This window comes from Rhinatrema bivittatum, chromosome 7 (assembly GCF_901001135.1).
Source record: "Rhinatrema bivittatum chromosome 7, aRhiBiv1.1, whole genome shotgun sequence".
NCBI lineage: Eukaryota > Metazoa > Chordata > Amphibia > Gymnophiona > Rhinatrematidae > Rhinatrema > Rhinatrema bivittatum.
This window is the reverse complement of record NC_042621.1, coordinates 112,886,763-112,912,085: the sequence shown is the minus strand read 5'-3', so window position 1 is coordinate 112,912,085 and position 25,323 is coordinate 112,886,763. Positions and strand designations below refer to the sequence as shown.

The following is a 25,323-nucleotide window of genomic DNA, read 5'->3' as shown; positions in this document are numbered from 1 at the left end:
CTCCCTTTAACATTGTTTCTCTCAGTCACTTTAACTCAAAATCTGAAAAAGGGAGAAAATTAACTTCCTGAATCTGCCAAATAAATTATCTAATGCTATATCTTATGATACCCGTACCTTTCTGGAACCAACTTTTTATTATTATTATTATTATTGAGAACACAATAATTTCTTTATCCATATATATATTTATGTATAATTTTAAGCTAACTCAGGGAAAACTCTTTAAGCAATAAAAATATGTTTTCCAAAGAAATAACATTCTCTCTGTCTCTGCCTGGACCCTTAACTGCCACACTAACTATTTTACTTCCTGTGTGCTCTTTTGTTGCCTAGCAACACAGCACAAGCCCCTTTTTTTCTTATTCACAGAGGGGTAGATTTTATAAAACTGCGCCCGCGCAAACAGAAGTACGCCGGATTGTAATAGATATCTTTTAAAATCCGGGGTCAGTGTGCGCAGGTCTGAGCAAAATCGGCAGCCTGTGCGCGCCAAGTCGCGCAGCCTGCCTCTGTTCCCTCCGAGGCCGCTCCGAAATCGGAGCGGCCTCGGAGGAAACTTTCCTTCCACCCCCCTGCACTTTCCCCTTCCTTCCCCTCCCTAACCCACCCCCAGCCCTATCTCAATCCCCCCTACCTTTGTTGGAAAAGTTACGCCTGCCCGAGGCAGGTGTAACTTGTGCGCACCGGGCCGGCTGCCGGCGCGCCATGTTCCAGTCCGGGGGCTGGTCTGGAGGCCACGGCCATGCCCCTGGGCCGGAACCATGCCCGCGGCCCCTCCCCCGGAACTCCCCCGATGACGCGCCGCCGCGACTCGCCCCCCCAGGAAAGCCCCGGGACTTACGCACGTCCCGGGGCTTTGCATGCGCCGGCAGCCTATGCAACATAGGCTCAGCATGCACAGGGGGAGCTTGGGGCACGTTTTCGGGGGGTGCACACGTATCTTACGCACGTACCCCTTTGAAAATCTGCCCCAGAGAATTCAGCAACAATTCATTTCTTTATAAAAAAAAAAAAGCACAGTCATCAGCTGTTGCAACATCTATTTTTGTTACTTTGTTACAGTACAATACACAATGGCAACACACAGAGGCTGGATCTGGGGCCTCCATAGCAATGCTCTGAGAGAAATCCTGTATTTGGACTCGCCAATGATTATTGACGCAATGTCTGGGCTATACGAGTTGGAAAGGAAGAGATTACCTATTTAAAATCTATATCCCTCAAGTTCAAGTCCAAATTAATGATGCACATGGATAATTTTAACCTGCACAGAGGAACACGGCAGGGGTGCCCTCCATTGCATTCACAGTTGGATCCTTTGCATGTAAGATGATAATGGGGAAGCAGACTTGCACAATATCCCTGTGCATGCCTAGGATACTGAGGATCATTTTCAAAAGCTATTTCCAGGAGTAAATACCCTAACTATGGATAGCGTTATGTGTGTAGTGCCACCATGCATGTAACTTTACTCGCTGGGAGGGGAGGTGTTCCTGGCGGGGGTGTACTTATGTGCACGTTTGCATTTCCACAACATACATGTGTAAATTTACATAGAAAAAAAAATTAAAAGTGCTTCTGCAGAAACAGTAGGTTTGTGGTGCGTGGACTTGTTCTTAGGCAATATTTAAAGGCAAAGTTTTGCCTTTGAAAAATCAGTGCAATCTGCAGGTAAAAAGGTACTCTTGTTTGAAAATAGCTGTCGCAATGTTCGATGTACAATACTTGGAGAGCTCTGTGCCCCATGTACTAAATGAAATCAAGTGCTTATCAGAAACATCAGGCTCTAAGATCAGCATAAAAAAGACAAAAGCACTGGTAACAGGATGAAACCCAGACTGGGTACATGCCCATGCAAAGTGGTAACCCAAGAGATTAAATACCTGGCTTTTTATACGTTAACAGAACTGTATGACCTAAATTATAAAACCATGTTGCAGAAAATGAAGCTAAATTTGAGAGATGGGGCCCAATCTCAATAAGCGAGCTGGGACACACAGTAACTATTCAACTGAATACCCTACCCAGATATTCAGCATTTCACCAATAAAATTACCATCCAGCTCTTCTTTACCAAACTAATCAAGACACTCAACTCCTATGTATGGAATGGAAAAAAGCCGAAATAAAATGGAGCACATTACAAGTACATTAGAGAAAGAAGGCCTAGCTTGCCCTAGTATTGAACTGCAGCACATGGCAGCTGTAACAAATCATTATATATTGCTACAAGACACCACCATTTGCTTACTGGTTGCAAATAGAGACACCCTTGAAAAAATCTAGATCCCAACACTGGTAAACCTTGAGAAGGCAAAACTACCACAAATTCTGCTACCAAAGTGACTGCCTGCTATTCAAACTACTCATGCTCACCTGGAAAGCAATGCAAAAGAAATATTGAAGGCACTCTGTCCCCATGCAGCAAAACTGCTCATTGTGATCAATTTATTGCCCCAGAATATGTAAAGTGGGTCAGAAAGCTCGAAGGGGTAAAGATCGCACTCCTGCGTCACCTGTTCAATGCGGATAAGCCATTCATGTCCACGGATCATTTACTTTAGTTTATTTGGATTTGATTGATCACCTTTCTTGCTTATAATCAAAGTGATTTATAATAAAGCAACATTTTGTAAAACATGCCTTAAGATGTCATTCTATCAATATTTCCAACTTCCATACTTTATAGTGAAGACAACCTACATAAAACAACTCAGGTTACCACACATATTCAAAAAAGCATATTGTACAGTAATGCTCCAGTAAAGGGCCTAATATTCAAACGTTTAGGGACGTACATTCAATTGAAAACAAATTTGGGTGTTCCTGCCATTGATGGTGCTGCTTTGTCCCTCTCAGGGTGCCTTGGGGTGTTAATGCCACAGTTTGTACTGCTTTGCCCCCTCTGATGGTGCCTTGTGGAGGGATGTTTATGCCACTGTTGAATGAAAAACCTCAATGTTAGAGTCCAAATTATTATGCATGGCTTCCCTCATAGACTTTGAAGAAAAGAAATAAACATAACGTGTAAAACAAAATGAACAATGGAAAAAAATAAAATGATGAAACAAAATGAAATGTTTTTCCATGCATTCATCTACAGACTACACAAAATCTTGTTAGAAAAACTAAATAATGGAATTATGGAATGAGTAGCTACTAAAGCCACTGGACCCACAGCAATAGCAAACATGTTCAGAGCTATAAATGTTTAATTGTGGTTAACTGTAAAGAATTCCAATACAAAATTCTCCTCAGAACACATCTGACTAAAGTGAAGACCAAATCGGCACAATGCTGGAGACACAACCACAACGGAACTTTCATCTAAATGTGGTGGGAATGTATGATTATTTAACAATTCTGTTCATCAACTAGAGACTAGATAAGTACAATCACAAATCATGAATGGATGCTGGATCCAAGAACATTCCTACTGGGACTCAGACAAGGCTTAGAAACACATGTACATACATGCATACAAACACAACTGGCTCTACACTTCATGTAAGCAGCCAGAATTGCACTGGCAAAGAACGGGAATATTAATAAACTCCAAAAAGGTAGGTGAAAAATGTACATATTTATATATGCTGGTATCATAAACACCTGCAGATTAATATTCAATAGAGCTCAATGCCTCAAAACGAGGAAAGGACAGGCCAATAACCTTCCGTTGCCTCTAGGTACAAAATTAGGGGGTTATTTTCCAACTTGCCTTATGGTGTTTTCACATGCATTAAGGATCAAGATAGGTTGAGAGAACATTGTACAAATCTCTTCGTTATGTGAGTTTCCTCACTCTGAAGGACATCAAATCTTCACATGAGTGTACTGTTCTGTTCGTTCGTCTCACTCTGCATGTCAAAGTGGCCCCTAACCCCTACACTACTACCTAAACCTCACCTCAAGTTACTAGGTGGGCCTCCTATAGAGATATAAATAGCTAACTAATACAAGGGCCTTATAGATAGTCTCTCTCTCTCGCTATAATCTCATTGGAACATTTGATTTTGTACTGCCTTATTTATAGTATCCTATACAATATCAAAAACATTTTTTATTTTCTTTTAAATAAAGGAATAAACATGATCACATGTGTGTTTATTCACAATCATAACTTACAAAAAGTCTTATCCAACATCTAAAAATCCTTCCAAATTCCATAGGAGTAAAATACTTGAGAAGACATCAACACTTATCCAAATGTAACTGCTTGATACAACACCATCACTACTCAAAAATAACCACTTATCCCGATATGGTTCTTCCACACTTGTCCAGATGTAGCTGTTTAAAGCAACACCATCGCAAACCCACAGACGCCAGATATGTAGCTGTTTAAAGCAATGCCATTGTAAACCCATGGACTTGACAAAGGCCCTTGTTTCACCTATACGTAGGCTTCTTCAAGGGATCTTTTTCTGAAAGGTCATATTCATATGATGGCTTGTCCTTACATGTTTACATCAAATTAGGTTTTCTTAAATGATTTCTCTCACAGATCAATATCACTGAACACTTAGGGGCAGATTTTAAAAGCCCTACACGCATAAACCCAGCTAGATGTACACGTGTAGGGGGGTTACGCTTGCCGAGCCTATTTTGCATAGGCCCGGTGACTCGCACAAGCCCCAGGACACATGTTTGTCCCGGGGCTTGGAAAAAAGGGCGGGGCGGTCCGGGGCAGGGGCGTGGCCAGAGGCCTCCGTAGGGCCACTAGGCCAGAGGATCGTGCACCAGCACTCAGCCGGTGCGCACATCCTACGCCTGCCCAGAGGCAGGCGCAACTGCCAAAATAAAGGTTTGGGGGGGGGGGTTTAGGTAGGGTTGGGGGGAGGGTTTAGGTAGAGGAAGGGAGGGGAAGGGAGGGGAAGGTGGGGTGGCGGAACGAAAGTTCCCTCTGAGGCCGCTCCAATTTTGGAGCGGCCTCGGAGGGAACAGGGAAAGCCATTGGGGCTCCTCTAGGGCTCGGCGCGTGCAAGGTGCACAAGTGTTCACCCCCTTGCACGCGCTGATCCCAGATTTTATAACATGTGCACAGCTGCGCACACATGTTATAAAATTGGGCGTAGATTTGTGCGTAGGGTTGCGCACACAAATCTATGCCCAAGTGTAGGTATTAAAATCTGGCCCTAAATCATTTTACTTTGAACATCCGCTATAAATAAACAAACATTCTCACTTAATATTAAAATAAATTGCAATACTGGCTTACAAACAATCTACAAAACATTTTTACAATAAAACTTTTGTGGTATGATTCCCAGATATCTTCAACTGCTATCATACCTGATAAATCAATTCAACAGCACCGTGCACTATCATCAGTCACGGTGGTGTTCAATGACATCGGAATAGGAATCACATTCCCTCTATTGTATGAATACGTTAAAGGAGTACGACCCACCCAGTTCCTGTTCACTAAACTTTATTGTTCATCTTGTAAACATTACACAAAAGCCTCCCATTCAATCACCTGACTTAAACCCCCATAGATGTATAGTCTGCCAATGGAAGATGTAAAATTGCTTACATCTCTGTAAAATTAGGGACACATTTCCCCCTTCGTGTGCTTGGATAAGATGAATCACAGAAAAATCCACAACTAATTTAAATCATGATAAAACTACATTCAATGTTTCACAATTGGTGCCTCTATTTTCTTTGTATGTATGCAACTCTTATGTTGAATTATACAAGATTTTATAGACCGCTTTGTAGGAGTAATGAAAACCATCTATCTGATCCAAGACATCAATGTTGATAAGGAAAGGTGTTAATCTTAACATAATAGCATAGTAACAATAGCAGAAAAAGACCAGTCTGCCCAGCAAGTTTCCTAAGGTACTAACTGCTGCTCCATGCAGGTTATTCCCATGCACCTTTTTCTTCAATTCCAACCTCCAGCCTTTACGGTTCCACATGAATCCACAGTGTTTATCCCATGGCATCTTAAATCTGTTTATTGTTTTCATTCTCACCACCTCCTCCCCAAGGGTATTCTAGGCATCTACCACCCTCTCTGTGCAAAAAAGTATTTCCTGACGTTGGATCCGAGTCTTTCCCCTGGAGTTTCATTTTGTGACCCCCTAGTTCTGCTGTTTCTTAGAAGTAAAATCAACATAGTTCCCACTGAAGTTTCAGTTTTGGAAATATATATCCATAATTAAATTATCTTTTAAAAAAATTATACAAAATTCTCTCTAACCTATGGATGCATTTTACATTTATTCATCTCATGCTTGGGTAAGAAAGGGCTGTGCATTCTGACCAAAAACTCTTTAAGGAAATTCCTTAGTAAACTTAAGTATCAATAAGAAAACAGATTCGTAGGGGATGTGATTGTCTTAGGAGGAGGAGAGTGTGAAGGCTAAGAGAGATGTGCATTTAAAAAAAAAAAAAAAAAAAGTACTGTGATGTTAATTTGGGGATTGAGGCTAAACTCACAAACAATATAGCAAGAATCATATAGTGCCACAGATGTAATCATACCAGCTCAGCTCTAGGGCCATCATTAGTCTGCACAACCTGTACTACCAACACTCACAGGACAGCCTTCCCATCCTTGATTCCAACAATTAGATTGCCATTCCAGTGGTGAGTCATCTCCAAAGATCCAACACTCTCACCTCTTCCAAAAAGCTTAGCAGATTTCTTCCCTTCCTGCTGTGCACAAGTGCACCTCTGGCTTCCAGCACATTCAAAGGCTGCATGGCGATGATGATAATGATGCAACCCAACATGCTCAGATGAGTTGTCTTCCTTACTGCTTTCTTGGCCTACCATGGCAAAATGCTGGGGCAATTGTATTTCTTGCAGTGTCAGGCACTTTTAAGATATTGAGAAAGTAACTAAAAACACTTTTAAAAAATTGAAAAATCGGCCACCAGAGGCCTACATTAGGCACCAGGTATATAGCCATGTTTGTCCCAAGCTAGTTTAAGGCCTGACATGCTGACATGAATTTGCGCTCTATCCAAAAATCTATAAAAATTAGGACCTCCAGTGGGGAAATAGTGCAGCTTAACAGTAGCTAGTAACTTGCCTTCCACAACAGAGATGGCTGTTTCCCAGAGTCTTGCATTATTTTGTGGTATTTGGTTAACAGCAATAGAAGACAGGTCAATCTTTGCAGCAGAATAATTACAAAAGCTCAAGGTTGCCATTTTTAGTTTCAAAATAAAAAAGATGAGGAATAGAATAAAAGTCTAGCTCCACTTCAACAACAAAAATTATATCCTGTATAATATGTAGCCCCCTTCTGGGTACTCCTCTTACAGAAGTCCACTTCTGGGGTGTATGAAGTCCCACACAACTCATTACACCTCACAGTTTCTTCTAATCGGGGGTGTAGGGAAGAAACTTCTGCTTCAGAGCCTTAGGCACATGAGTTTGTGCTTTCCCTTCAATAAAGAGTCCTAACACAGTTATGGTTTTCCAAAATGAACTTCTTTACTGAAAACCTTCAACATAAATTATGTGGCATCTGGTACATTTGTTTGGTGTTGCATCCATAATAAATATTCACAGAAGAAAATGGGGCTTCTGATCCTTCTCTGCATGCCTTCCCGGGATATCCTCTCTTCCCTTCTGGAATTTAGGTTCCCCTAGTATGAATTTTCAGGTTTCCCTTTACTAGAGACACTCTCATGTGCCTTGTATCCAGTGCTTGGTCTCCTCTCCATGCTGCACCAGGACAGCATTCTCTCCTCTGACTTCTCTGCTAAAGCCCTACAAGGATCACTTTTTCCTTCCTCCTCTTCAGAGAGCACAGTATTTAGCTGCTTTTTCTTCATAGCCAGAAGCCTCAATTCAAACTGGAACATTGACCGGAGGTTTTGTCCTCTTGGAGACAAACCCAGGACTTAAGGAAACTCTCTAGGCCAGATGTTACAACAGGAACTGTTATAATCGACTGCCAAGTGTACCACTGTAGGGGCAATCAGTGAAGCACCATATGCAAACACTGTGATCAGGGAGACAAGATGCTGACTTCCTACCTCTCCATCACTTCTCTGCCTACTTCCCCAGAATCTTCTCATGGACCACTACTTAAAACAGAACACTGAACCATTGAGGCCACTCCTATGGGAAAGACCTTAACAAGTCATTCAACCCACTTACTCCATTCTCCTATCTACTGTATGTCCTCCCAGGGTCAAGAGATTCCTTACACATATCTGGCCATTGGCTGAATAAGTGCTCTCCAATGTTGTCTGATTCAACTAGTTAACCCTAGTTAAAGATTATAGCAGGCACAACTTTGCAAATTGGAAGGATTATCACCTTCATCCCTAAGCAGCATAGATGGTTCCATCCCGTGCTATAAATATGGTAGAATCTATTTACTGACCCCAAGTCATTGTTACAACAGTTGACAACAATAAAATTCTCTTATCTATTGCAAATTACAAAGCTTCACACAGAACCTTCTCAACAGTTTGTGTTGGGTTTTTAGCTCTACTATGTAAAGCTCACTCTATGCTTATGGCCAGGGACACAAGAACACTTAGACTCAGTAAAAGTATAATGTATTTTTATTAATCAATATAAGTGTTCTCGGGAGATGCTGGGTACTGGGTGCCCTTAGACTTACAAACTGACCAGCATTTCCTTGGATACAGGAAGTGGCCCTTGTTTTATAGATAACATTCGAATACAGGAAAAGGATAGAAGGTTCTAGAGACTTGCATGACTGCCCAAAGGATCATTTACATAAGTTGTAATGCCAACTGTATGATTAAATCATCGCTAACTACCCTGATTGGCTTCCCAGGATGTGTAGCCCATTTCCCATGACTTTCTTTGTTCTGTTAAACTCTTACTGGTAAAGGCAATCAACACGTCTGTAACAGTGTGGATTACAAACTCCTGAGAATAGTGCCTGAAGCTCCCCTGTGGTTTCTTCTTTTGTGACTCTGTGAATAGACATCACCTGTCTGGTGCCAGCTTGCCTGCTTCTATAGATATCCAGGGACATTCTGTAAGTCACTCAGAGTCCACTCAGCCCAGGCAGGCCAAAGACACGCAGAGGCTTCTGGGGATTTCCTTCTCCATGTTGGGTTTCTGTTCAGGCATACTTCTCAACTAATTCTCCCCTTGCAAGATAACTGGATTTGTTTCCAATCTGAATTCAAAACCCAATTTGGTTTAAACAGCAGACCTCAACACTAATCAGACTGCTCCTCTTCCCCACATGAATGAATCCTTCAACAAGAAGGGTTCACTTTTCCTCTTACTGATGGTATACATCAGATTGGGTGCAGTGCTTTTTCTATTTTTAGAAAAATAGGTAAAACACCCTACAAGTACCTCTGCTATAAGGGGAAAGAATTGCAGATCACAAATGTATAAGTCAGGTAAGCCTCTGGGCTGTAGTTTAATTTGAGTGATCCCTCTAGTTTAAAAGGATATCCTTCAGCAAGTTTGAAACCACAGCATTATTGGATACATTTTTCATGAAGCAGATGACTTGATCTAAAATGTTATAACTAGACTAAATATAGTTAGAACTACACAGAGTAAGATTTTGATAAAGAAGAAACTCAGTACTTTGAGACATGCTTTGTCAAATAGATTTTACTCCAACAGCTGGATACAATAATCCTATCCATTCCCAATTAGAAAGAAATCCAGATTAAGGGATCTTTTATAAACCATTAAGGCGGCACTTTAAATAGGCTTCAACCAGCATGAATCAAACATTATTCTTTGTCAAAAACCATTATGCGGGAGATAATGCAGAACTGCTATGGCAGAAAAATATTGCTACATTATATGAAACCTACTTACTGCTCTTTAGCTGTTAATAGAGTCTTAACCTTCCCACATTAGATGTCGTAAATATTGCTCAGAGAAGAGGCGGAGTTAACAGCACACACATACAGCAAAATCACAACAAAAAAATGTGCGGCATACAATATACTGGACAATAATATAGCAACCAATTATTTATTTTTTATTTGCACCCTGGGAATGTGCAAGAAATTTGATATAAAATTTACAGTGTTGTAAGAGCGACAGAGCCCCGACATGGCCGTGTTTCGCCTCCAGCTGCGTCAGGGGGACCGAAGTTTATCAAAATCTACAAATCAAAATTTAATGTATTACTGTACAGGTAGGCGTCTCACACATGCCCTGAAATTAACCATGCCACTGAATTTTGCAATAATTGCAAAAACCAGAACTGATTATCTTTTGGGGGAGGCCCAAGATTAACATGGGCAGACACTAGGCTTAGAAGTCTAAGCTGTACTGGTTATCACCCTACCTATGGTTATGATTAAGAGTATCACAAACTATAAGGCTTTCAGAAACAATTGAAAGCCCATTACTTTCAACTGACTTTCACCTAAAGTCCTGTGTTTATTATGATTAATGTATGATATTGTTTTATTATTTGCTTGTATTTTCACTTTTGTTGTAAACCACTTAGCACGATTTGTCTGAGATCTGTAAATAAATAAATAAATGACTTAGACTGTATCTGAGTATACCGAACCCGCAACCTCTGCTAACAATCTGGGGTCCAGGTCTACCCAGTTGGCCTGAGCCAAGCACAGCTAGGACCTCCTTGAGTCCCCTTTGATACCACTTTCTACCCCCCCAAAATGAGCCAAGTCCAGGGACTTTCCCACTGCCTCTTTACCTCATTCATGGGGGTCTTACCAGAAGAAAGGGGCAGGAGTGATCCCCAATTGCTGCATCTCTCAGCTGGCCCTGAGACTGGTGCCAAAGTAATGTCAAAATAGCACCAGTCTTAGCCAGCCAGCATAATTTTCTTGTATGGTCGTACAAGAAAATAGCATCAGCTGACCCTGAGACCAGCATCATTTTGTTGACATCAACTTGGAACTAGTCTCCAGGCTGGCGAGCACCATTTTTATAGGGCCTTTAGTAGGCTAGAAACAACTGGAGATTGTTCCTGCCCCTTTCTTCCTGGAAGATCCCCATAGAAGGAGTACATGGGGGACCAGGAAAGTCTACAGCTCATTTGCAGGGGAGAAGGAAATCAGAGGGTCATGGGGAGGCCTCTACTGGGCTTGGCTCTGCTTAACTGGGTAGGCCTAGGCTTCAGCTTACTCATGGGAGCCGAGGGGGTCATAGGAGCCTCAGAAAGAGGAAGTGGAAGCCTGGGGAAGCCACTTTTTATTTTATGAATTTTGAAACTGAAAATACCTAAGAATTTTGGGGGATATTTTAGGCAAGGTTATTTTTGGTTCATGCCATTTGGAATGAACAGAAAATGGCCTTTTATTACAGAATGCTGCGGAGAAGCAGAGGGATATAGAATGAGAGAGTACCTGTATAAGTTGTACTAATATCCTTTTTTGTTTTGAGAAAATCTTCAAAAGTGCCTGTGCAGTTTAACTGGGAAGAAACTAGAGAAAAGAAGAATGATATTAAACTGCTTTTATTGTTTATTCTACACCTAGCTAGTTGAACTCATAATTCAACAATATTCCAGATTTATTTTAGCAACATTCATACAAAGCTTTCTTGTGGAGCAGATAGCATAGCAGGGTTTTGCCCTCTTTTGTTTCTTTATAGTTAGGGAGTAGGTACCATAAAGAGAAGATGACAGAAGATTTTGGTGGGACAAAAGTCTGCCTTCCAGAGGTTGCTGCATTCAGAGGAGGCAAAGGAACTGCAGAGAGAAATAGGTCAGAGATAAGTGTGAGCATACCTGTTTTTATTTTTGGTCTGGACAGACTAGAGAAACAGACTACTTGTGCCGATACTATAGACTAAGGCCTGGATTTTCTAAGTTCGTAGAACTTAGAAAATCTAGCGGTGATGGGGGCGGGGGTGGGGGGGGCGAAGCGGGCCTGCGAAAGCGACTGCACCACCGCGGTGCTATTGCTGCCGGATTTTGCAAATCAATAGCGCCACCGTGAAAGGTGTTGCTATTGGCCACATTACTGATGGCGATAAGGCTCCTTATCTTTTCGCCATCGACGATGTCTTCGCTGCATCTGCCCCGATGCCGCCCCGACTCCTCCCCTTCTGGTGCAGACGCCGCCCAGAACCCGCCCCAATCTAGGTATTGCACGCGAAAAGGGACTTTTCACATGCGATACCTTTGGAAAATGACTCCCTAAGTTCTGCAGAAACACAGTCAATACCGACTAGTGACACAGACTAGATGAATTGACATATTTGTCAAATTTATACTTACCTGAGTGAGCTTGCAAGAAAAACATCCTGGGAAAAAAACAGAAAGGATCAATCTTCATAACACTGGAATGTCACTAAGGAACTTAAATTTTGCAACCAAATAAGAAAAGAAACAAAATACCTACCTGTTTTATGTTTCTGTGAAGAAAGACTGACAGGGTCATTTATCAAACTGCGTTATGGCATTTTCGCATGCGAAAAATGCTTTAAAGCATGCAAAAACACAACGCATGCAAAAAGCATCATAATGCATGGTGCGATGCAAATTTTTAAAAGGAGAGGGATTGGGAAGGAGTTGGGGGCGGGAATTCTGTAAAAGTGGGCTGGCTTCACGAAGCCATAACACAGGATATTGTACAGTTTTAACGCCGAAAATAACTATACCTTTTTCAATTGCGTTAAGCTGTGCCATGTCATGCGATATGCCCATAAAGCAATTAGCGATTTCTTCACAAATTCCGTTTTGGGCATTTTTAGACTGGGGAAGGGCCTGAGATGAGGGGGAGGGGGTAGAGAGTAAAGAGTCCTTCAAGCTAGGTTGAAAGAACATTGTACAAATAGCATCGTTGTGTGAGTTTCCTACCTCCGAAAGACATCAAATCTTCACAAGAATGCACTGTTCTGTTTGTACGTCTCACTCTGCATGTAAAAGTGGCCCCTAAGCCCTATACTACCTAAACCTCACCTTGAGTTACTAGATGAGCCTTCTATAGTAGCATACTCTCTCTCTGGCACTAAGATAACACACATTGTGATAAATAGCTATTACCATAAAACACACCCCTTTTCCTATCACATGCAATTTAGTGCTCTTTGAAAGTCTTGAACTAAAGAAAGAAAGCAACATTCATTTATTTTATTTATACTCTGCCTTTCAGCACCTCAAAGCAGATTACATTCAGATAGTGCAGTTATTTCCCTATCTCCAGAGGAGTTAGAGTCAAGTTTGTACCTGAGGGGTTTTATTTAGTGTAACATGTTTACTGTTTGGTATAATATCAGCAATATAACTGCTAAGTCTTGCATTGTTTGATTTTTGTTTATTCTGTTTATTATGCTGACATATGTATTATCAAACGTTATGACATAATTTCTGTTAATTGCTAGAGTTTGCTTTATTAACATTGTTTCACTTTAAAATGAAAACATATATTTGAAGTGTTGCAATAACAAATTGTCATTTCTTCCAACCAAAATGTACTCGGCTCTTGTTTCCCCTCCTTACTGTTATGCTCAGGCTTGTGAACCCTTGGCCGACAGGAGGATGGTATACCTTTCGGAAGATCCATAGGTTCTCTCGTCGGGTGGCGAGGTGGAGCAGAAGACGGGACCAGCTGACCCTCGGCACTGGAGACTGAGGCGACTGCGGAGGCGGATGAAGAGACGAGAAGAGGAGCTGTGTCTTCACCACCAGAAGTCTGCGATCCCCCAGGAGGAGCCCGTAGGGACCCAGACCGCTGGGACTTAGGCGGACCTGTGAGAGGTCAAGGTATCGGTGCAAGGGCTGACTGGAGCTTCGCCCTGGAAGCCCGTGGTCCCCCTGGGAGGAGCCCGTAGGGATCCGGACTGCTGGGACTTAGGCGGGCCCTTGGAGACGGTAGTCTGGAAGAAGTCCTAGGTCGAGTGCCAAAGGATCGTCACTCACCAGTCCGAGGTCACACACCGAGGGATCACCACTTGCCAGTCCGAAGTCACACACCAGAGAATCACCACTTGCCAGTCCGAAGTCACACACCAGAGAATCACCGCTTGCCAATCCGAAGTCGTACACCAGAGAATCACTGTAAGCCAATCCAAAGTCAGGAACCGGGAACACCAAGACGAAACAGGAACAAGATCCAAAGCTCAAGGAACTCACCGAAGCAAGCAGACTAGACAGCGCTGGAGGACGTTGCCAAGTCACTGAATGAGCAGAGGAAGCCTCCCTTTATTCTTCCCCTGCTCAGGCTGATCAAGAACAGGTGAAGCTGGTTAAAGGGATCAGGTCCCTTTAAATTAGTAAAGGAGGCACGGCCTCGCACCTAAGGTTGGCGACAGCCATCTTTGATTTCCCCCGCAGAGGAGAGACGCCGCTCCCCCTGCAGCGAGCAGCACTGAGGGCCTCGCTGACGCGACGGCCCAGGTCAGAGCCCTCCCCCAGGGCTCCCATGATGGAGGAACACTGCGGGCAAGGTAGGGGGCCACGGTCGTAGTCTGCCACGGCCGCGGAACACAACACTTACCTCTGGATAGATCTGGTGGGTTTTCAGGGCCAAAAAAAAAAAAAATATATATATATATATATATATATATATATATATATATATTTGGTGCAGCCAGCGAGAGACTGCATCTCAGGAAAACTTTTCAAATTTCCCTCAGTCATTGGGTGTGGTAAGGATTTTTCTGTTCCTCTGGGTGCTGCACAATAGATCATCAATCCTTTCGGCTACCTTCCCCTTTTGATAGGAAGATATATCCCCGTTTTCAATACCATACTTTTAAATGAGCTCAGAACTTGACCAGTCATTCACCGAGTTCTCCATAAATTGAACCAAAACTTTGATTTCAATATTCTGTTTATTTGGCAATGTTTATAACCTGCAAACTGCAAACATAGCTCAATGCAGAGAACATGAAATAGTCATAATAAAATACATTAATACAAAATCAAACAACAAGCATACACAAATAAAATACATATAAAAACAAATTCTATCAGACTAATGTAATTTTAAGAGACAAAATGGTGCTCTGTAATCCTTCTGGAGCAAATTAATTTCAAATGAATTTCCCCAACATAACAAAATTAGAATGTCTTTGTCTCCATCGGATGTAAAAGAGATTGGGAATCTAGTTTGATCTGTCCAACACATTCTGAACATTCAGCAAACTCTTCAAACTGTAACATCCCAAAGTACCAGAGCTTTTCTCACTTAAGCCAGATTTTGAGCTCCATGTTGTCAATCATCCAAGGTCGAGGCATGTTGCTCAGAATGTCATTTCTGTATTTCCAAATAGACAAACATGCTTGTATTTTGTTCCTGTCCTAAAACCACATAAGAACTTCACGAAAGGTGTTAACGCAGAGACATGCTTTAGATGCTGTGCAGAGAATCAGACTGATGGGAGGAGAGTTACAGTGCATATAAACAGATGGCCACAATATATGCTTTAAAAATTGCATGAATGCCCCTTTTGATTGCAGACATCATGGATGCTCCATCAAAGCGGAAGCCAACACACAATTCAGGATCTAATTCAAGCACTTCAAATACTTTTATAATCTCTTCAGAGATTCAGCTTGCAGCCTTGTCAGCAGTGACAAATCCAACCGCCCTTTCCTTTATCAAGCCCTTGGGTAGGTATCTGATGAGTTTGTATTTTGACAGCTCTTTACATTCATCACTTAAAATTACATGGTAGATATTAGCAGTTTCATGCATTTTGACTTTTATTTTGCATATCAGTGGTGAAATAATGGATTCCAACAGCTAATTCTGAATATCTGGCCTCATGACACATTCTTAGGGAGTTTTTACAGATGACTTTGTATGTCACTGTCATATTTATTTGTTTTTATGGAGCTCCAAAAACAGTTTCCTTTATTTAGTGCTTCATTGCTATCTGTGTCCATGAAATGGATCCGCTTGCTTTGTAGAGAACATTTATTTTATTTATTTAAAATTATTTTTAGCTCGTGCCCTCTAAAGTTTGGAGGGGGTTACAATGATACAAGCATAGAAGCAAGTATACACATACACAATCAATTAAAACAAACTACACAATAAGATTTAAAACAAGGATCGCATAATGACAACAGGGACGGTAACTTTCAAAGTGTCGCGTGGGCGCACGTGCACATGCTCGCTGGCCCACTCACAGGGATGCAGCTGTTTTGTAGCAATCATGCGTATATGTGTGCATGTCATAAAATGGCCTGACTGCATACACATGTGGGTGCAATTTTAAGTGGGCACGCGCCTGTGGGGTAGATTTTCAAAGGGGTACGCGCGTGCCCCCCGAAAACCTCCCCCAAACCCCACCCTGCGCGCGCCGAGCCTACTTTGCATAGGCTCGGCGGCACGCCCAAGCCCCGGGACGTGCGTAAGTCCCGGGGCTTGCAAAAAGGGGCGGTCGGGGCATGGCCAGGGGGCGCGGTTAGGGATTGGGGGCGTGTCCGGGGGCGGTCCAGGGGCGTGGCTGAGTACCCCAACACAGCGGCCTGTGTCGGGGCCTGCCGCGCCAGTGCGCATAAGTTACTACTGCCCGGAGGCAGTAGAAACTTCTCCGATAAAGGTAGGGGGAGTCTAGATAGGGCCGAGGGGGTGGGTTAGGTAGGGGAAGGGAAGGGAAGGTGCGCGAACAAAAGTACGCGCGCGCGTATGTTTTTAAAATCTACCTCTGTGTGCGCAAATGCCGCTTCTACCGTGTAAGTGGGGGGATTTGAAAAGGTATGTGCACCAATGCCATTGCCAGTTTTCCCAGTTGGTTCCCAGTTAAGGGATAGGACTTCCACCCCCCCCCCCAGTTTAATAGCCTTCCTCCCCCCCTATTAGCCCTAACCTTTAAAACCCCGCTGATCTGTCTAGATATTTTTTTAATTACTTACACGTCATCCATAGCAAAGTAAAATTACGTGGCAGGGGACCCTGGTGCATGCTAGTGTGCTTAAGAATGTACAGGCTAATTTCTAGGGATGTGCATTCGTTTGCCACGAAATAGGAAATATAGATGATATTTCCTATTTGCCGCGTTTCAGGGGGGATGCCGAAACGATAGGAAAACCCACAAAATTTGTGTGGTTTTCTTATCGTTTTTGGCGGGGGCACATTAAAAAAAAAACAAACAAAAAAACCCCAAACCCACCCGAACCCTTCAAATTTAATTAATTGCAACCTCCCACACTCCCGACCTCCCAAGACTTGCCCAACCCCCCCCCCCCCCCCCCCAAAAAAAAATAAAACTTACCAAAAGTCCTGGTGGTCCAATGGGGTCCCAGGAGTGATCTCCCCATCTCGAGCCGTCGGCTGCCACTAATGAAAATGGCGCCGATGGCCCTTTGCCCTTACCATGTGACAGGGGCTATTGGTGCCATTGGCCGGCCTCTGTCACATGGTAGGAGCAATGGATGGCTGGTGCCATCTTAAAAAATGGGGCGGGCCATCCATTGCTCCTACCATGCGACAGGAGCTGAACAATGGCACCAATAGCCCCTGTCACATGGTAAGGGCAAAGGGCCATCGGCGCCATTTTGATTACTGGCAGCCGACGGCCTGAGAGCAGGAGATAGCTCCCGGGACCCCCGCTGGACCACCAGGGACTTTCGGCAAGTTTGGGGGGGGGGGGGGGGGTCGGGAGGGTGGGGGGTTGTAATTAATTAATTCTGAAGGGTTGGGGTGTTTTGTTTTTTTTTTCGGTTCGGGACAGCCGAAAAAAAATCGGTCCAAACCGCAGAAAACAAAATTTCCCGCGGCGGGCCGATAACGAAGGCTGAACCAAAAGGTTCGGCCGAATCACATCTCTACTAATTTCATGTTAAAATCCAAGAACACCCATGCCCTACCCCTTTTTGGAAACTTTTCATTTGTGCTTGCAGTAACTTGTACGTGCATATCCTGCAGCTTTTAAAATCCACTTGCCACGCACCGGCCTGACCTATTCATGCATCCCCTAATTTTAAGGTTGCCTCAGGTACAAAATTAGATTGTAAGCCCTGTGGGGATAGTGCACCCGACTGCCGGCACTTTTTTAAAACATTTTTTGTTTCGTTTTTTAAAGATTTGTTCCTCCTACTTAATAATGCAACAATATTAAGTAGAAGGATGTACAGAAAAGCAGAAAAACTGCTTTTGGGAGCGCTCAGCAATTAACACCTGCTCCAGGCAGGCATTCATTTCTGATCGCAAAAATGTGCGTTTTAGACGCACATTTCTTTTTTGCATTAGGGGTGAATGGCTAATAGCCCCTTCTCATGGATTTGCATGGGATGAGCGCTATTAGTTTCGCTCTGCGTTGGACATGCGTTGTGGAGGCGCTAATCCCCTTATTGCATAAGGGGATTAGCGCCTCTTTTCTCCAAGGGACCTCCCCCCTACTCCCCGGCCTAGGCAAGAGCCCCTAATGTAGTCTTCAGTAAAAGAAGTTTACTCATCCCTGTTCTAGAGCAGTTTTTACTAAAGATATATCTTAGCTATAAAAGAATATTTTAACTTTCCTGATTGCAGCAAAATAAATGCATTTGCAGACATGCAGTACAATACCACACCTTTTTCACTAGATGGCAGCATTGGTCTTCCAAAACCACTTCAACTTTTCTCCATTTAAAATAAGCAAATGCTCTTAATGTATTTCAAGAGAAAGCTACATAGCTCTCAACTTCCCTTTAGAGATGTGTGCAAAATATTTTTTGGTTGGGTTTGTCCATTCGTTGCCTCCTTTTTCTTCAGCACATTATTTTTCTTCATTTCATTCATTTTGGAAGTTTATGCACACAAATGGTACGCTCATAAGCTACCGAAGCAACCCTTAACTCCTTCACTAAATAGGAACTGTGATACCTCCTAGGAAGATGGCAATTCCCTTCACAGATTTCAGTAGTTTCTTTCTTTATTTGTGCCATGTATCATTCAGAGTCATAGACTTGAATGCATAGAAATACTGTGGATAAGAGCCCATTCTGTAACAGCGTTTGCAAGCATGAAGTCATGCATAACCATGGATGTGTTCCTCATTCGTTCATAGGAGCTGGTCATGAATTGGAGGCCTAATCAGGCAGTTACACTGTTGCTGTGTTTCACGCACACTTTGTTCTTGCACCTTCCCATGACACCAGAAAAGAATTCACAATATTCCTTCCTTGAAACATCAGTCTTTTTTATTTAAGGTAGTATATGTGGTTCCGGTAATGACTGGCTAGACGAGACAACTGTTTGCAAAAAGTATGATGCTGGGTCTTTAAATCTCAATGCGCTTTCATATAGTTTCATATTGTCAAAAACAAAAACAAAAAACCAAGAGGCCCCGCTTCGGCCTAGCCTCAGGCTTAGGCTGGTTCAAGCAATCAGGCTCGGCTATCAGGAGCCATCCTGGACAGGAGATGTGTACCTGGAGAGGCTAGGCCTGAGGTACAATGGTGGCATTCAGAAGTGGACAGGAGCCAGGAGAGAGGGGTAGCACAGAACACTGGAACATGAATTGGATCGCAAAACAGGAACACTGTCAGGAATCAGAGGCCAGATGAGCAGTCTTGTGTGTCTTCTGAGTGGGTCTCAATTAAGGGCTCACCCAGAGCTTGCACAGGCATGCCTAGCTCTGGAGTCTATGGGATAAATGTTCTGTGACTTTCTGGAAAGGCAGCAGGTCTCTGCAACTTTTCAGCCTGCAACTCCCAGAGGCCCAGGTTCAAAACCCTGTCAATCCTGACACAGAAGAAGCCTGGATTGCATCAGCCTGCATGACTGGAAGCAGGAGGATGTCTCCTGTCAGCTGCACAGGTCCAAAAGAGGAGGTTGCTGCCAGGGCCTAGGCGAACTAGGCGAACTAGGCGGTCGCCTAGGGCGCCAGCTTCCCGGGGGCGGCACTGCCCCGGTAAAATTGAGAGAGCCGCGCTTTCAAGCATGTGAGTCCTTTGCTGTCAGCCCGGGCGGAACGCGGCAGGACAGCTGGAGTCAGCGGCACCGGCGTGCTCTCTTCTTCCCGCGGCCCGGAAGAGGAAGTGGTGAGCATCGGGTGCCTGCGCGGGAAGACGAGGCCACGCTAATGTCCGACGGGAAGAAGACTGCAGCGCGGCTCGGAGGAAAATGGAGTTTCAACCGCGGCCGATGGGACTCCGCCTCCGCGAGGGCTGAAAATGAAGAGGTGAGCGTTGGGAGGAGGCTGCTGCTGCCGCGAGTTCCCGGGGTGGGGGAGAGAGATAGTGAATGAGCGAGCAAGCATGTGTGTTTGAGATCCTGTGTGTGTGAGTGAGAGATTGCATGTATGTGAATGATTGAGAGCCTGTGTATGTGAAAGAGAGTATGTCTGTGATTGAGAGCCTGCCTGTGAGAGAGAGAGCATGAATGTAAGTTTACCATTGGGAACCTGTATGTGTAAGTTTGTGTGAAAGAGTATGTGTGTATGATTGAGATCCTTTGTGTGTGAGAGAAATCATGTGTATGTATGATTAAGAGCCTGTGTGTATAAGTAAGAGAGAGATCATGTGTGTCTGTGTCTGATTGACAGCTGGTTTAGGTGATGGAGCATGTGAGTATGTGATTGACAGCCTGTGTTTAAATGAGAGAGAGAGATCATGTGTGTCTGTGTCTGATTGAGAGCTGATTTAGGTGACGGAGCATGTGAGTATGTGATTGAGAGCCTGTGTGTAAATGAGAGAAAGAGAGGACATGTTTGTAAGCATGTGAATGAGAGTCTGTGTGTGAGAGAAAAAGACAGCATGTATTTATGTGATTGAAAGCCTGTGTGTGTGTGTAAGCGTGAAAAGATAGACAGCATGTGTGTAAATGTGTAATTAAGAGCCTATATAAGTGAGAGAAAAAGCATGTGTATATGTGAGTGACTGAGAGCATGTGTGTATAGGTGTGTCATTGAGAGCTAGTGTGAGAGAGAGCGCTGGTATGTGACAGAGAGGAGAAAGTTCCAAGCAAACCACCCCACCTCCTGCTAATTCAGAACAATCTCAGGACACCTGGATATCAAATGTTCCCAGGTATGCAGAGCAAAAAAAGTTTTGTATCCTTATTATTTTTCATTACTGGGTCTTTGTGTCTGCTATTTTTAAATATTTTGTTGGTATCTGGAAATGTTTTATATGAGTTTTTAATTATTGGATATTCCACTCATCAGATGTTTCGAAATATGTTCTTTTTGTTAGTACAGTTTTACTGCTGATGATTTTATATTTCTTGATTTGTTTTATAAGGATGGGTGATGTTTCTTTTTTCCTTTGTTACACTGCATACAGAGACTCTGGCTTGTTGCAGTTTCCAATTCAGTTTTTTCTGCATGCTTCTTGTTATGCGTTTTGGTCTCTTTATTCTATGTTAGGTGAGGGACAGCACGTGATTCAGGTGAGGTTTTCTGCTGGCGTGTTGTTTCTGTGTAGGACTCTATAGCAGCCTGACTTGGTCCGTTTCCTAATAGGAGATGTATTGGTGTCTTAAGGCCTGGTGTAATATTTTCAGAGACTTATTGTACTTTAAAAGTGTGATCTTACATAAAATGCACACATTTACTTGTATTTAGTTTTAAACATATTGTATGGCTCTCATGGAATTACATTTTAAAATATGTGGCGTTTATGGCTCTCTCAGCCAAAAAGGTTCCTGACCCCTGGTATAGAGCTTAGCCACTACTGCTGCTTCTGGTGTGTACTACAGCCTGCATGGAAGAAGAGTAAGAGAGCTGCTGGAGGGGGTAAGTAAAGATGGCTTTTTAGTTCATTTTTCTTGATTGACTGCCATTTTAATTATTTAATATTATGTGATGTGTCTGCTTTTTTTGTTTGAGCAACAAGTATAGCTTTGGTTTATGTTTATTTTATATATTTTTTATTTATTTATTTATAAAAGAGTTTCTATACCGTCGATAAGACAAATCATCTCAATGGTTTACATGGCATAAAAATGTCAAATAAGTGTTCTGTTATAAATACAGACTTCGTTATTTTCATTAATGCACAATGTAAGTTAATTGTGTGTGGAGGCGGGGGGGGGGGCGGCATAGCTGACGTTTCGCCTAGGGCGCCTAAAACCCTTGCACCGGCCCTGGTTGCTGCATTGTCCCATGGCCCTCCTGGCGGATTCATGGATGGGGAAAGAATAATCAAACGTGTGTGTGAATGAGGGAGAGTATGTGCGAATATAGTTATGAGGGAGAGAAGTATGTTAAACCATCCGGGGGAGATTACATCCTAGGCCTAAGCGTTGTTCAATAGTGAATCCCATAATAAAGTCTCTTGCATACATCAGTAATAATTACATTCAGGCCGAATTAATATCATGTGCTCAAGCTAGCGCACCGGTTAACCCGCGCTTGGATGTGCATTTTGGACGCATGAAATGGGCGCCCTATGCAATAAAGGTATTAGTGCATTCATAACGCGCCTGCAAACCAGTGCATACCAAATAGCGCCAATTGTATTTAAATACCATTTAAATGACTTCATTAGCTATTACGCCCCCATGCAGTAACGTGCGTCCAATACTTGTGCGTCCATAATGAGTTTGATATTTGTGTCACCCCTTTCCCTGGCGTTATTGTAGAAGGGCTAGCGATGGCTGACGGTTCGTGAAGGCTTCGCTGCCATTTACACCATGGAAACCTTGCACTTCTTTGTCTTGTTGACTTTTCTCGTGTGTGTGCAAGCCCCATTAAGAACTGCCAGACAATGGAGGGCGATTGTTCATGGAAACAACGATGGAAGGCAAGTGAGCCATGCTGACCACATGGCTGCACAGGCACCGGTAAGCAAAACAAAATCAGAGAAATGTATTTTTCACTCAATTAACCTCTGGAATTCATTCCCAGAGCATAAGTCTTTAGTGTAAGAGGGTTTACCAAAGATTTGCATACGTTTCTAGAGAAGTCCATAAACTGCTATTAATCAAAATATATATATATATCTATATCTATATATATATTTTTTAATTCTTTTTATTAAGATGGGGAACATAACATGAAGAACAGCATCTCAAAATATGCACACATAACCAACATGTGAAGAGGGACTTTTGTCATATGTTCATGGAATGCCTTTAGTTACAGGGATTCTGGAATTATGTAAAGGATTTCATTGGGAAAGTGCTGTGAAGAACGAGTGTAAGAACATAAGAAAATGCCATACTGAGTCAGACCAAGGGTCCATCAAGCCCAGCATCCTGCTTCCAACAGTGGCCAATCCAGGCCACAAGAACCTGGCAAGTACCCAAAAACTAAGTCTATTCCATGTTACCATTGCTAATGGCAGTGGCTATTCTCTAGCGGGCGGATTTTAAAAGCCCTGCTCGAGTAAATCTGCCCGGATTTACGCGAGCAGGGCCTTGCGCGCCTATTTTCCATAGGCCGCCGGCGCGCGCAGAGCCCCGGGACGCGCGTAGGTCCCGGGGTTTGTCGAAGGGGGCGTGTCGGGGGGCGGGACCCGATGACGCGGCGTTTCGGGGGCGGGGCGCGGTCCAGGCCTTCGGACCAGCCCCCGGGTCGGAGGACGGCGCGACAGCAGCCCGCTGGCGCGTGTAGATTTACGTCTGCTTCTTGCAGGCGTAAATCTACGGACAAAGGTAAGGGGGGGTTTAGATAGGGCCGGGGGGGGGGGGTGGGTTAGGTAGAGGAAGGGAAGGAAAGGTGAGGGGAGGGCGAAAGAGAGTTCCCTCCGAGGCCGCTCCGAAATCGGAGCGGCCTCGGAGGGAACGGAGGCAGGCTGCGCGGCTCGGCGCGCGCAAGGATGCCGATTTTAGGCTGCCCAAAATCGGCATCCTTGCGCGCGCTGATCCAGGATTTTAGAGGATACGCGCGGCTATGCGCGTATCTTATAAAATCCAGTGTACTTTTGTTTGCGCCTGCTGCGCAAACAAAAGTACGCGATCGCTCTGTTTTTAAAAATCTACCCCTAGGTGAACTTAATAGCAGGTAATGGACTTCTCCTCCAAGAACTTATCCAATCCTTTTTTAAACACAGCTATACTAACTGCACTAACCACATCCTCTGGCAACAAATTCCAGAGTTTAATTGTGCGTTGAGTAAAAAAGAACTTTCTCCGATTAGTTTTAAATGTGCCCCATGCTAACTTCATGGAGTGCCCCCTAGTCTTTCTACTATCTGAAAGAGTAAATAACCAATTCACATCTGCCCGTTCTAGACCTCTCATGATTTTAAACACCTCTATCATATCCCCCCTCAGTCGTCTCTTCTCCAAGCTGAAAAGTCCTAACCTCTTTAGTCTTTCCTCATAGGGGAGTTGTTCCATTCCCCTTATCATTTTGGTAGCCCTTCTCTGTACCTTCTCCATCGCAATTATATCTTTTTTGAGATGCGGCGACCATAATTGTACACAGTATTCAAGGTGCGGTCTCACCATGGAGCGATACAGAGGCATTATGACATTTTCCGTTTTATTCACCATTCCCTTTCTAATAATTCCCCACATTCTGTTTGCTTTTTTGACTGCCGCAGCACACTGAACCGACGATTTCAATGTGTTATCCACTATGACACCTAGATCTCTTTCTTGGGTTGTAGCACCTAATATGGAACCCAACATTGTGTAATTATAGCATGGGTTATTTTTCCCTATATGCATCACCTTGCACTTATCCACATTAAATTTCATCTGCCATTTGGATGCCCAATTTTCCAGTCTCACAAGGTCTTCCTGCAATTTATCACAATCTGCTTGTGATTTAACTACTCTGAACAATTTTGTGTCATCTGCAAATTTGATTATCTCACTCGTCGTATTTCTTTCCAGATCATTTATAAATATATTGAAAAGTAAGGGTCCCAATACAGATCCCTGAGGCACTCCACTGTCCACTCCCTTCCACTAAGAAAATTGTCCATTTAATCCTACTCTCTATTTCCTGTCTTTTAGCCAGTTTTCAATCCACGAAAGGACATCGCCACCTATCCCATGACTTTTTACTTTTCCTACAAGCCTCTCATGAGGAACTTTGTCAAACGCCTTCTGAAAATCTAAGTATACTATATCTACCGGTTCACCTTTATCCACATGTTTATTAACTCCTTCAAAAAAGTGAAGCAGATTTGTGAGGCAAGACTTGCCCTAGGTAAAGCCATGCTAACTTTGTTCCATTAAACCATGTCTTTCTATATGTTCTGTGATTTTGATGTTTAGAACACTTTCCACTATTTTTCCTGGCACTGAAGTCAGGCTAACCGGTCTGTAGTTTCCTGGATCGCCCCTGGAGCCCTTTTTAAATATTGGGGTTACATTTGCTATCCTCCAGTCTTCAGGTACACTGGATGATTTTAATGCTAAGTTACAAATTTTTACTAATAGGTCTGAAATTTCATTTTTTAGTTCCTTCAGAACTCTGGGGTGTATACCATCTGGTCCGGGTGATTTACTACTCTTCAGTTTGTCAATCAGGCCTACCACATCTTCTAGGTTCACCGTGATTTGATTCAGTCCATCTGAATCATTA

The 25,323-nt window shown here is 43.2% G+C and overlaps 1 long non-coding RNA gene across 1 annotated transcript in view; it reads right to left on the bottom strand.

Annotated features, from left to right (window-relative positions):
• Positions 1-25,323, bottom strand: part of LOC115095388 — a 42,284-nt gene that overhangs the window by 14,717 nt on the left and 2,244 nt on the right. The window contains exon 2 of the long non-coding RNA XR_003857758.1: positions 2,802-2,941. This is a non-coding gene — a long non-coding RNA (uncharacterized LOC115095388). The remainder of the gene's footprint in view (positions 1-2,801; positions 2,942-25,323) is intronic.